This window comes from Palaemon carinicauda, chromosome 31 (genome assembly GCF_036898095.1).
Source record: "Palaemon carinicauda isolate YSFRI2023 chromosome 31, ASM3689809v2, whole genome shotgun sequence".
Classification (NCBI taxonomy): Eukaryota; Metazoa; Arthropoda; class Malacostraca; order Decapoda; family Palaemonidae; genus Palaemon; species Palaemon carinicauda.
In genome coordinates this window covers 62,224,219-62,234,218 of record NC_090755.1, presented here as the reverse complement: position 1 = coordinate 62,234,218, position 10,000 = coordinate 62,224,219, and the positions used below count along the sequence as shown (strand labels likewise).

Genomic DNA, 10,000 nt, shown 5'->3' with positions numbered 1-10,000 from the left:
TTTTTCAGTCACCCTTAAGATTATATATATATATATATATATATATATATATATATATATATATATATATTTTTTTTTTCTGGAAAAAAAATTGTACTAATCAAAACGCACTCGCATTGCCCAGTTAACTGATAAGATTCTTTTCCATTATGAATGGCAGAGCAAGTGACAGTGACATTGCTCTATCGAGCAGGTCAATTCCCTAGAGACTGAAGACATATAAATATGATCAGCACCCAAGAGCAATCTCCACCCAAGGTAAGACCAGGGAGAGCCAGGCTATGGCTGCTGATGACTCAGCAGATAGACCTACAGGCTTCCCCTAACCTCCACCCTTAGCTCACAAGGATGGTGAGGTTGCAGGCACAAAAAAATGATCGAACTTGAGAGTGGCTCGAACCCCAGTTCAGCATATCGTCAGGAAGAGATTTTACCAATAGGCTTCCGCCATCAACTGACTCGACCAAAAAAAAAAAAAAAAAAAAAAAAAAAAAAAAAAAAAAATTTCAAAATCAACCGATTAAAGCACTGCCGATCTAACTCCAAAATCTAAATGATACTGTGGCCTAGGAGATGATTAAAATCCCATCAATTTTAGAACGTTAAAGAGACGTAATTGAATTATGCAAATGGTTGACTGTTGGGCGATTAGCAACATCATAGCCAAAGATAGAAAAAAAAAATAGCTTGTTTCAGAATAGTATGAATCTTGGGGTACTCCATCTCGCGATGGTGACTGAAGAAATATTGAATCAAAAGCTCAAGATAGAGATGACTGGCGAAATCTAACCCAGGTCCTTTGTGTCAATAAGCGTAGGAGATGATGATAATGATGATGATGAATGAATATATATATATACATATATACATATATACATACATATATATATATATATACATTATATATAAATATATATATACATACATATATATACATATATATATACATATATATACATATACATATATATATATACATATATATACATAGCCTATACATATATATAAATACATACATACATACATACATATATATACACATTATATATATATATATATACATACATATATATTCATATATATACATATATATACATATACACATATATATATACATATATATACATATACATTATATATACATATATATATAACATATATATATATATATATATATATATATATATATATATACATTTCTCCGGTCACGCTCGGCTCCTCTGTCCATTGGGTATGGCGGAGAGGGAGCAGTTATACCCTGGCGAGAGGGGGTAAATAAGCGTTACTCAACATATCTAAATATTTAACAATAATTTTTACGAGATTCGTACACTAGTTAATAAATAATCGCTCAGAAACTCACCCTTAAATATCTAACTAAACAAATGCTATATGTAAAGAGTAAAAAAAAAGTAAACTAAGCAAACACTATATGTGAAAAGAATAAAAAAAAAGTCTTAGACCAGCCAAGGGGAACTTACCCAGCCAGAGACATTCCTTCCTCAATGGTATGTGCCGGAGACAAGACTGATTTAGCTACCCAACGAAGAGGAAAATTGCTTCTCCTTATCAGAGATAAAAAAATAAGGCTAGGAGGAGGATTAGGAGGAGCGAAATGGAAGGGAAAGGGGAGGGAAATGGAAGGGAACGGGGAGGGAAAAGAGGGAAGGGAAGAGGGAAATGGAAAGGAAAGGGGAGGGGAATGTGAAAGGCAGCAGTAAAAGGGGGAGCGTAGGGAAGAGGCAGTGAGGAGGAGGGGAAGGGGCAGTGAGGAGGATGGGAAGGGGCAGTGAGGAGAGGAGGAGGAGGAGGAATATGGAAAGGGGAAGAGGAGAACGTTAAAACGGAGGAAGGAAAGGGGAAATGGCAGGGGATGGGAAAAAACGGATGGGAAGGGAGGGGAAAAGGGAGCTGAGGGGAAAAATGGAGGGGAGGGGAGGGGAGGGGAGAAGAGGAGGGAGGGAAGGGGAAAAAGAAGAGGAGGTGAAATATTGAGGGGGGGAAATGGGGGGAGGGGAAAAGGGAGGGGGGGAAAGGGAAGGGAGGGGGGAAAAGGGAGGGGAGGGGGAAAAGGGGAGGGGAAAAGGGGAGGGGAAAAGGGAGGGGAGGAGGAAAGAGGGGGAAGGGGAAAGGTAGGGAGGTGTGGAAAGGGTCCTCCCTACTACATCCCAAACAGGGTCAGGGAAACGACTGTTACAGATCTCATCCTATAAATAAAAAAAAAAACTCGACTAATATAAAACCTTGATTAAAAAAACTAATGTTGGAAGCCGGATGGAAATTCGTTTAATTGTATGTCCGCTATTCTGACTAATCACTGATGTGTGAATGGGTGGTGTGTGAACACTATTGTATGGTCGTACAAAGAAATAAAGAAGTATTTGTTACTGTTTATATGAAGCTTTGAATACCTATGCATAAATGTGAGTGTGTAGGATATATCAATTTATAAGCACACAGACTATATATATACATATATATATATATATATATATATATATATATATATATATATATATATATATATATATATATATATATACACAGTATACTACATATATATATATATATATATATATATATATATATATATATATATATATATATATATATATATATATATAAATATAAGCATCATCATATCCAGTTTCGTGGACTGAAGGTTGTGTACCGCACGTGTCATACATGTAAGATTATTGCAGACGTTGTAACAAGGAGAGAGAGAGAGAGAGAGAGAGAGAGAGAGAGAGAGAGAGAGAGAGAGAGAGAGAGAGAGAGAGAGAGAGAGACCGTATTAATCAATTTTGAATCTCTGAAATGCCAATTACAGGGATTCAGAAGTACTTGATAACCGTGGAAGTGTCACCGGTAAACGAGCTATGTAGAAGGCGAGATCTTTCTTTGATGAATTTTCAATTAATAAAACATAAGCAACACTCACTATATATTGAGGAAAATTAAACGGCAAAAAACTTAAATCATCATTATCATAATTATTATTTTTTCTTCTTCTTTCCTTTCCTCTATCACAGCTGTACCAACCGTGTGTCACACGATCGTATATAGTTCATTTTGTGTATATATTATGCTTGTATCTTCGCTCTTCCCTCGCACTAAAAAGAACCTGAATAAACATGCCTGTTTTTTCTCACCGGTAACGGTGTCGGTTTTGAACAGGAAATTTCATGTTGGATTGAGCTTTTGTATATAAAGGAGTGTTTTATAATAAACTCACTCAGTTGCTTTCATCCTGTCTTTGAGTCACAACCTTCTCTTGGCCGTCACACAGTCTTTCAACTGGGGGGTATTTATAGCGTAGGGTTTCGGGTAGCATCCTGCCTCCTTAGGAGTCCATCGCTTTTCTTATGTGCGCCTTTTCTAGGACCACACTCTTCTACATGATTCTTGGAGGTACTTCAGCCTCTAGTTTTTCTAGATTCCTTTTCAAGGATCTTTGGATCGTGTCTAGTGCTCCTATGATTAGGGTACAATTTCCACTGGCATATCCCATATCCTTCTCATTTCTATTTTCAGGTCTTGATAATTGTCCATTTTTTCATTCTTTTTCTCTTATTATTATTATTATTATTATTATTATTATTATTATTATTATTATTATTATTATTATTATTACAAGCTAAGCTACTACCCAAGTTGGATAAGCAGGATGCTATAAGCCCAGGGGCTCCAACAGGGACAAATAGCCCAGTGAAGAAAGGAAACAAGGAAATAAATAAACTTACAAGAGAAGTAATCAATAATTAGAATAAAATGTTTTAAGAGCAATAACATCAAATTAGATCTTTCATAGCTATCATAAGCTATCAAAACACTAAAAAACCAGAGGAAGAGAAGTAAGGTAGAATAGTGTGCCCAATTGTACCCTCAAGCAAGAAAATTATTAAATAATATTTTGAACTTTTAAAAAAATCAAGAGTTAAGGAATATTAATAGATTTTTAATCTAATAAATCAAAACTGCACATGATGAGGGGGGGGGGGGGAGAGAGAAGAACTTAGGAGTAACCTGTTATAGGGAGAAGATCAAGAGAGAGGCAGAGAATTAGATGGCGAGATAAGGTGAAGGATGATTTGGAGCGAAGAGATTTGGTGAGAGAGGGTGTCTTTGATCGAAGGTATTGGAGAGGACGCATCAGGCAACCGACCCCTTAATGTAAGATTCCATTCACTATATTTATTAATGGTTCATGTTTTAGCAAAAATAAAACTTATTAAACAAATGATAAAATAATTCCCACCTATAAAAACCTCTAAATAGTTGATAAAAAAAATTAAATGCAGAAAACAGAGAAAAACATTGATAAAATATTATTCCAATGAGCATAATTTTAATGTTAAAATAATCCCCTAAACCTTTTCAGTATGGTGAAATTTAACATGAAAACAGAATATTTTTGTCCGATTTATAAGTTAATTTATTCCAGAACTGACCAGAAATCCGATTTATTACCCCATTTAAAAACAAGTTGTTCTCGTACAAAAAACAATTATGAATAAAACTTTTATTTCCAGGGTGCGGTTTTATATTACTAAATAATTTTATCAAATCAATTCCAGCTAATATTGTAATCGGACCATTTTGATTCCAAATTAATTCACCCACATAAGAAAAAAAAAAAAAAAAAAAACAATGGCCCAAAAGAATTTAGTTTTTCCAACTGATATCACAATATTATAGGCCATTGACCGAAACGATGATTTATGTAACCCAGTTTAGAGGATTTAAAGGCCGCTCATGAATGGCAGAGGCAAGGGAGAGTGACATTGCCCTGGAAACTGACCATATATACATATGATCATCGCCCAAGCCACCTCTCCATCCAAGTTAGGACCAAGGAGGGACAGGCAATGGCTACTTATGACTCAGCAGATAGACCTAAAGGATCCCCCCAAACCCCCTGGTTCCAGCGACCAAAGAAACTATCGAGACTGAGCGGGACTCGAACCACAGTCTGGCGTTCACCAGTCAGGGACGTAACCACATCGGCCACCACAACCCTAAATAGGATTTAAGAACGTTAAAATTATCTGGTTATATATATATATATATATATATATATATATATATATATATATATACATTATATATATATATATATATATATATATATATATATATATACATTATATATATATATATATATACATATATATATATATATATATATATATATATATATATATTTACATATATATATAGATATATATATATATATATATATATACATATATATATATTCCGGTCACGTTCAGCTCTCCCCGTCCCTCGGGTAGGGGGAGTAATCATATCCTGGTGAGGGGGGGGGTTGCGTGTGTGTATATCTTTATAAATATCAGCAACCATTTTTTGACTGGTCGCGTACTCTGGCAAATACATTAAAAGAGAAATAAGACATCAGGAACATTTACGGTTATTCAACTTTATTCAACTTTAATGTTGAAATATATTCCTATTAAAAAGAACTTATTAAAAACCATATTTCACTTGTATAATAAATCATGATCTTCTATTCTTCTTATTAGTAAATTGAATATAATTCACAAAGCTGTGAACTCACATCTGTTATCTAATACTAAGAGATAAAAGAATCCGGAGAGAATAATAAATATTAATGGGCCATTATCTTCGCTTCGCTAATAAGAACCTAGGTGATTAATGAGGCCGTAACGACGTCATTTACTATTGCTACTAGAGAGAGAGAGAGAGAGAGAGAGAGAGAGAGAGAGAGAGAATAATTGCTGATTATCTGGCATCATAACATCAGTGGTCACTGATGACGATGGGAGTATGATTAATAACAAAGAGAGAGAGAGAGAGAGAGAGAGAGAGAGAGAGAGTGAGAGAGAGAGAGAGAGAGAGAGAGAGAAGAGAATATTGAATAAATATTTATCATGTTAATTTGAGATCATTCTCATTATGTAAAAGAGTATTTAAAGAAACAGACAGAAAAGTGTAATCTTTTCCTTTGCTATTTACTAGATTAGTGTCAAAATGAATCCTTTAAGTTTTTATTAAGATAAGTTAACATTTCGAAATATTTATGATCCATTCATTTCCTCTACAACTGTTTTACTCACATATGTCTATTCCAGTCAAGGAAGAGAGAGCATCACCCAATGGAAAATATACTTAGTTATAATTAAAGAAACAAGCCAGTCTAATGAAGAAGATATATTTCTAAAACAAAAGAAAAGCCACTCCAGTCATCTAATCTACAGTAGTTCGGAACCATTCCAAAGAGGAAAACTGCCACCGATCCAGAGAGAAAAGTTAATTCCAATTCCAACAATTGCAGTTCAAGAGGTAAACCACATTCCAGTCCAGGAGGGAAAGTTAATTGTAATTCTAAATTAAAAGCCATTCACATTCAGGTGAAAAAGAAAAAAGTCTATTCTAGTCTTTGAGGAGAAAGTTCAATCCAATCAAGAGGGATAGGTGTCTTCCAATTAAGAAGGGAAAAGGTCAAACACACCCAGAGGGAATGCCAATCCAGTTAAAAATGTTAACTGTTTTAAGCCAATCCAGAAATCCAATTCCAGTCTTGAAAGAAAGGCCACTTCAATCCAGATGATAAGCCAATCATTGTCCAGAAAGAAAGTCATTTCAGCTTAAAAGACCAGCTCATGCCAGCCCACAGGCCGACATACGTCTTTTTTTAGTTTATACATGAAATATATGTTTTAACATTGTTAAAGTTTTTAAAATATTTTATTGTAATTGGTCATCATTTCTCATATAGTCTATTTTCTTATTTCCTTTCCTCATTGGGCTATTTTTCCCTGTTGTAGCCTTTAGGCTTAAAGCATTTTACTTTTCCAACTAGGGTTGTAGCTTAGCTAATAATAATAATAATAATAATAATAATAATAATAATAAAGCAGTCCATATCAGTCCCAAAGACCAGCTCATTCCAGTCCAAATGATAATCCATACCAGTTACAAGCACCAGCTCATTCCAGTCCAGAAAGTAATCCATATCAGTTCCCAAGGCAAGCTCATTCCTGTCCAAAAGATAATCCATATCAGTCCCAAAGACCAGCTCATTCCAGTCCACAAGTTAATCCATATCAGTCCCAAAGACCAGCTCATTCCAGTCCACAAGGTAATCCATATTAGTCCCAAAGACCAGCTCATTTCAGTCCAAAAGCTAATCCATATCAGTCCCAATGACCACCCCATTCCAGTCCACAAGGTAATCCATAGCAGTCACAAAGACCAGCTCATTCCAGCCTAGAAGGTAATCCATATCAGTCCCAAAGACCAGCTCATTTCAGTCCAAAAGCTAATCCATATCAGTCCCAATGACCACCCCATTCCAGTCCACAAGGTAATCCATATTAGTCCCCAAAGACCAGCTCATTTCAGTCCAAAAGCTAATCCATATCAGTCCCAATGACCACCCCATTCCAGTCCATAAGGTAATCCATATCAGTCCCAAAGACCAGGTCATTCCAGCCCAGAAGGTAATCCATATCAGTCCCAAAGACCAGCTCATTCCAGTCCAGAAGGTAATCCATATTAGTCCCAAAGACCAGCTCATTTCAGTCCAAAAGCTAATCCATATCAGTCCCAATCACCACCCCATTCCAGTCCACAAGGTAATCCATAGCAGTCACAAAGACCAGCTCATTCCAGTGCACAAAGTAATCCATATCAGTCCCAAAGACCAGGTCATTCCAGTCCAGAAGGTAATCCATATCAGTCCCAAAGACCAGCTCATTCCAGTCCAGAAGGTAATCCATATCAGTCCCAAAGACCAGCTTATTCCAGTCCACAAGGTAATCCATATCAGTCCCAAAGACCAGCTCATTCCAGTCCACAAGGTAATCCATATCAGTCCCAAAGACCAGTTCATTCCCATCCAGAAGGTAATCCATATCAGTCCCAAAGACCAGCTCCTTCCAGTCCAGAAGGTAATCCATATCAGTCCCAAAAACCAGATCATTCCAGTCAAGAAGGTAATCCATATCAGTTCCCAAGGCAAGCTCATTCCTGACCAGAAGGTAATCCTTATCATTCCCATAGACCAGCCCAGAAGGTAATCCATATCAGTCCCATAGACCAGCCCATTCCAGTGCACAACGTAATCCATATCAGTCCCAAAGACCAGCTCATTCCAGTTCACAAGGTAATCTATATCAGTCCCAAAGACCAGCTCATTCCAGTCCAGAAGGTAATCCATATCAGTCCCATAGACCAGCTCATTCCAGTGCACAACATAATCCATATCAGTCCCAAAGACCAGCTCATTGCAGTTCACAACGTAATCCATATCAGTCCCAAAGACCAGCTCATTCCAGTCCAGAAGATAATACATATCAGTCCCATAGACCAGCTCATTCCAGTGCACAACGTAATCCATATCAGTCCCAAAGACCAGCTCATTCCAGTTCACAAAGTAATCTATATCTGTCCCAAAGACCAGCTCATTCCAGTCCAGAAGGTGATCCATATCAGTCCCAAAGACCAGCTCATTTCAGTCCAAAAGCTAATCCATATCAGTCCCAAAGACCAGCTCATTGCAGTTCAGAAGGTAATCCATATCAGTCCCAAAGACCAGCTCCTTCCAGTCCAGAAGGTGATCCAATACAGTCCCAAAGACCAGCTCATTTCAGTCCAAAAGCTAATCCATATCAGTCCCAAAGACCAGCTCATTGCAGTTCACAAGGTAATCTATATCAGTCCCAAAGACCAGCTCATTCCAGTCCAGAAGGTGAACAATATCAGTCCCAAAGACCAGCTCATTTCAGTCCAAAAGCTAATCCATATCAGTCCCAAAGATCAGCTCATTTCAGTCTAAAAGCTAATCCATATAAGTCCCAAAGACCACCCCATTCAAGTCCAGAAGGTAATCCATGGCAGTCCCAAAGACAAGGTCATTCCAGTGCACAAAGTAATTCATATCACTCCCAAAGACCAGGTCATTCCAGTCCAGAAGGTAATCCATATCAGTCCCAAAGACCACCTCATTCCAATCCTGAACGTAATGCCTATCATTTCCAAAGACCAGGTCATTCCAGCCCAGAAGGTAATCCATATCAGTCCCAAAGACCACCTCATTCCAATCCAGAACGTAATGCCTATCATTTCCACAGACCAGGTCATTCCAGTCCAAAAGGTAATCCATATCAGTTCCAGAGGCAAGTTCATTCCAGCCCAGAAGGAAGCCTCATTCTTCTGGAAGATTCAATTTCCGTGGCGTCACTTATCGAGTTGGAAGTTTCCTTAGGGAACTCGGGCGGCTATCAAGAGGAAATGCCACCAAAGTTTGGAAATTGACTCGATTAGGACATCGTCAGTTGCTTGTAAAAATCATTTGGCCATTTTCCTCGATCTCACGAAACTCAATGAGCATTCATTTGATATGTTTATTGTAAATTCAATAAGAATAAAAAAACAATTCAATTACCATTCATTAGAGATGTTTATTGTAAATTCAATTGAAAAAAAATCAATCAGCATTCATTTAAGCTGTTTATTGTAAATTCAATCGGAAAAGATTTCAATCGGCACTCTTTTGAGAAGTTTATTGTAAATTCAATCGGAAAAGAATTCAATCGGCACTCTTTTGAGATGTTTATTGTAAATTCAATCGGAAAAGAATTTAATCAGCACTCATTTGAGATGTTTATTGTAAATTCATTCGGAAGAATATTCAATCAGCATTCATTTGAGATGTTTATTGTAAATTCATTCGGAAGAATATTCAATCTGCATTCATTTGAGATATTTATTGTAAATTCAATCGGAAAATAATTCAATCAGCACTCATTTGATATGTTTATTGTAAATTCAATCGGAAAAAATTAATTCAAGTGGCAATCAAATCATATGTTTATTGCAAAATCAATAGAAAAAAAAAAAAAAAACAGAAATACTTCGATATCCAAAACTCAACCCATAAAGCATTGTGGTCTTTCTGGTGATTATGTAGATGTTAGTTTCTTGTGGAAATCATTTGGGCTTTTTTCTAGAGCAC

At 36.5% G+C, this 10,000-nt stretch overlaps 1 protein-coding gene across 1 annotated transcript in view; it reads right to left on the bottom strand.

Moving 5' to 3' along the window:
- Nucleotides 1–10,000, bottom strand: part of Mtmr6 (Myotubularin related protein 6) — a 913,496-nt gene that overhangs the window by 683,555 nt on the left and 219,941 nt on the right. The window lies entirely within an intron of this gene.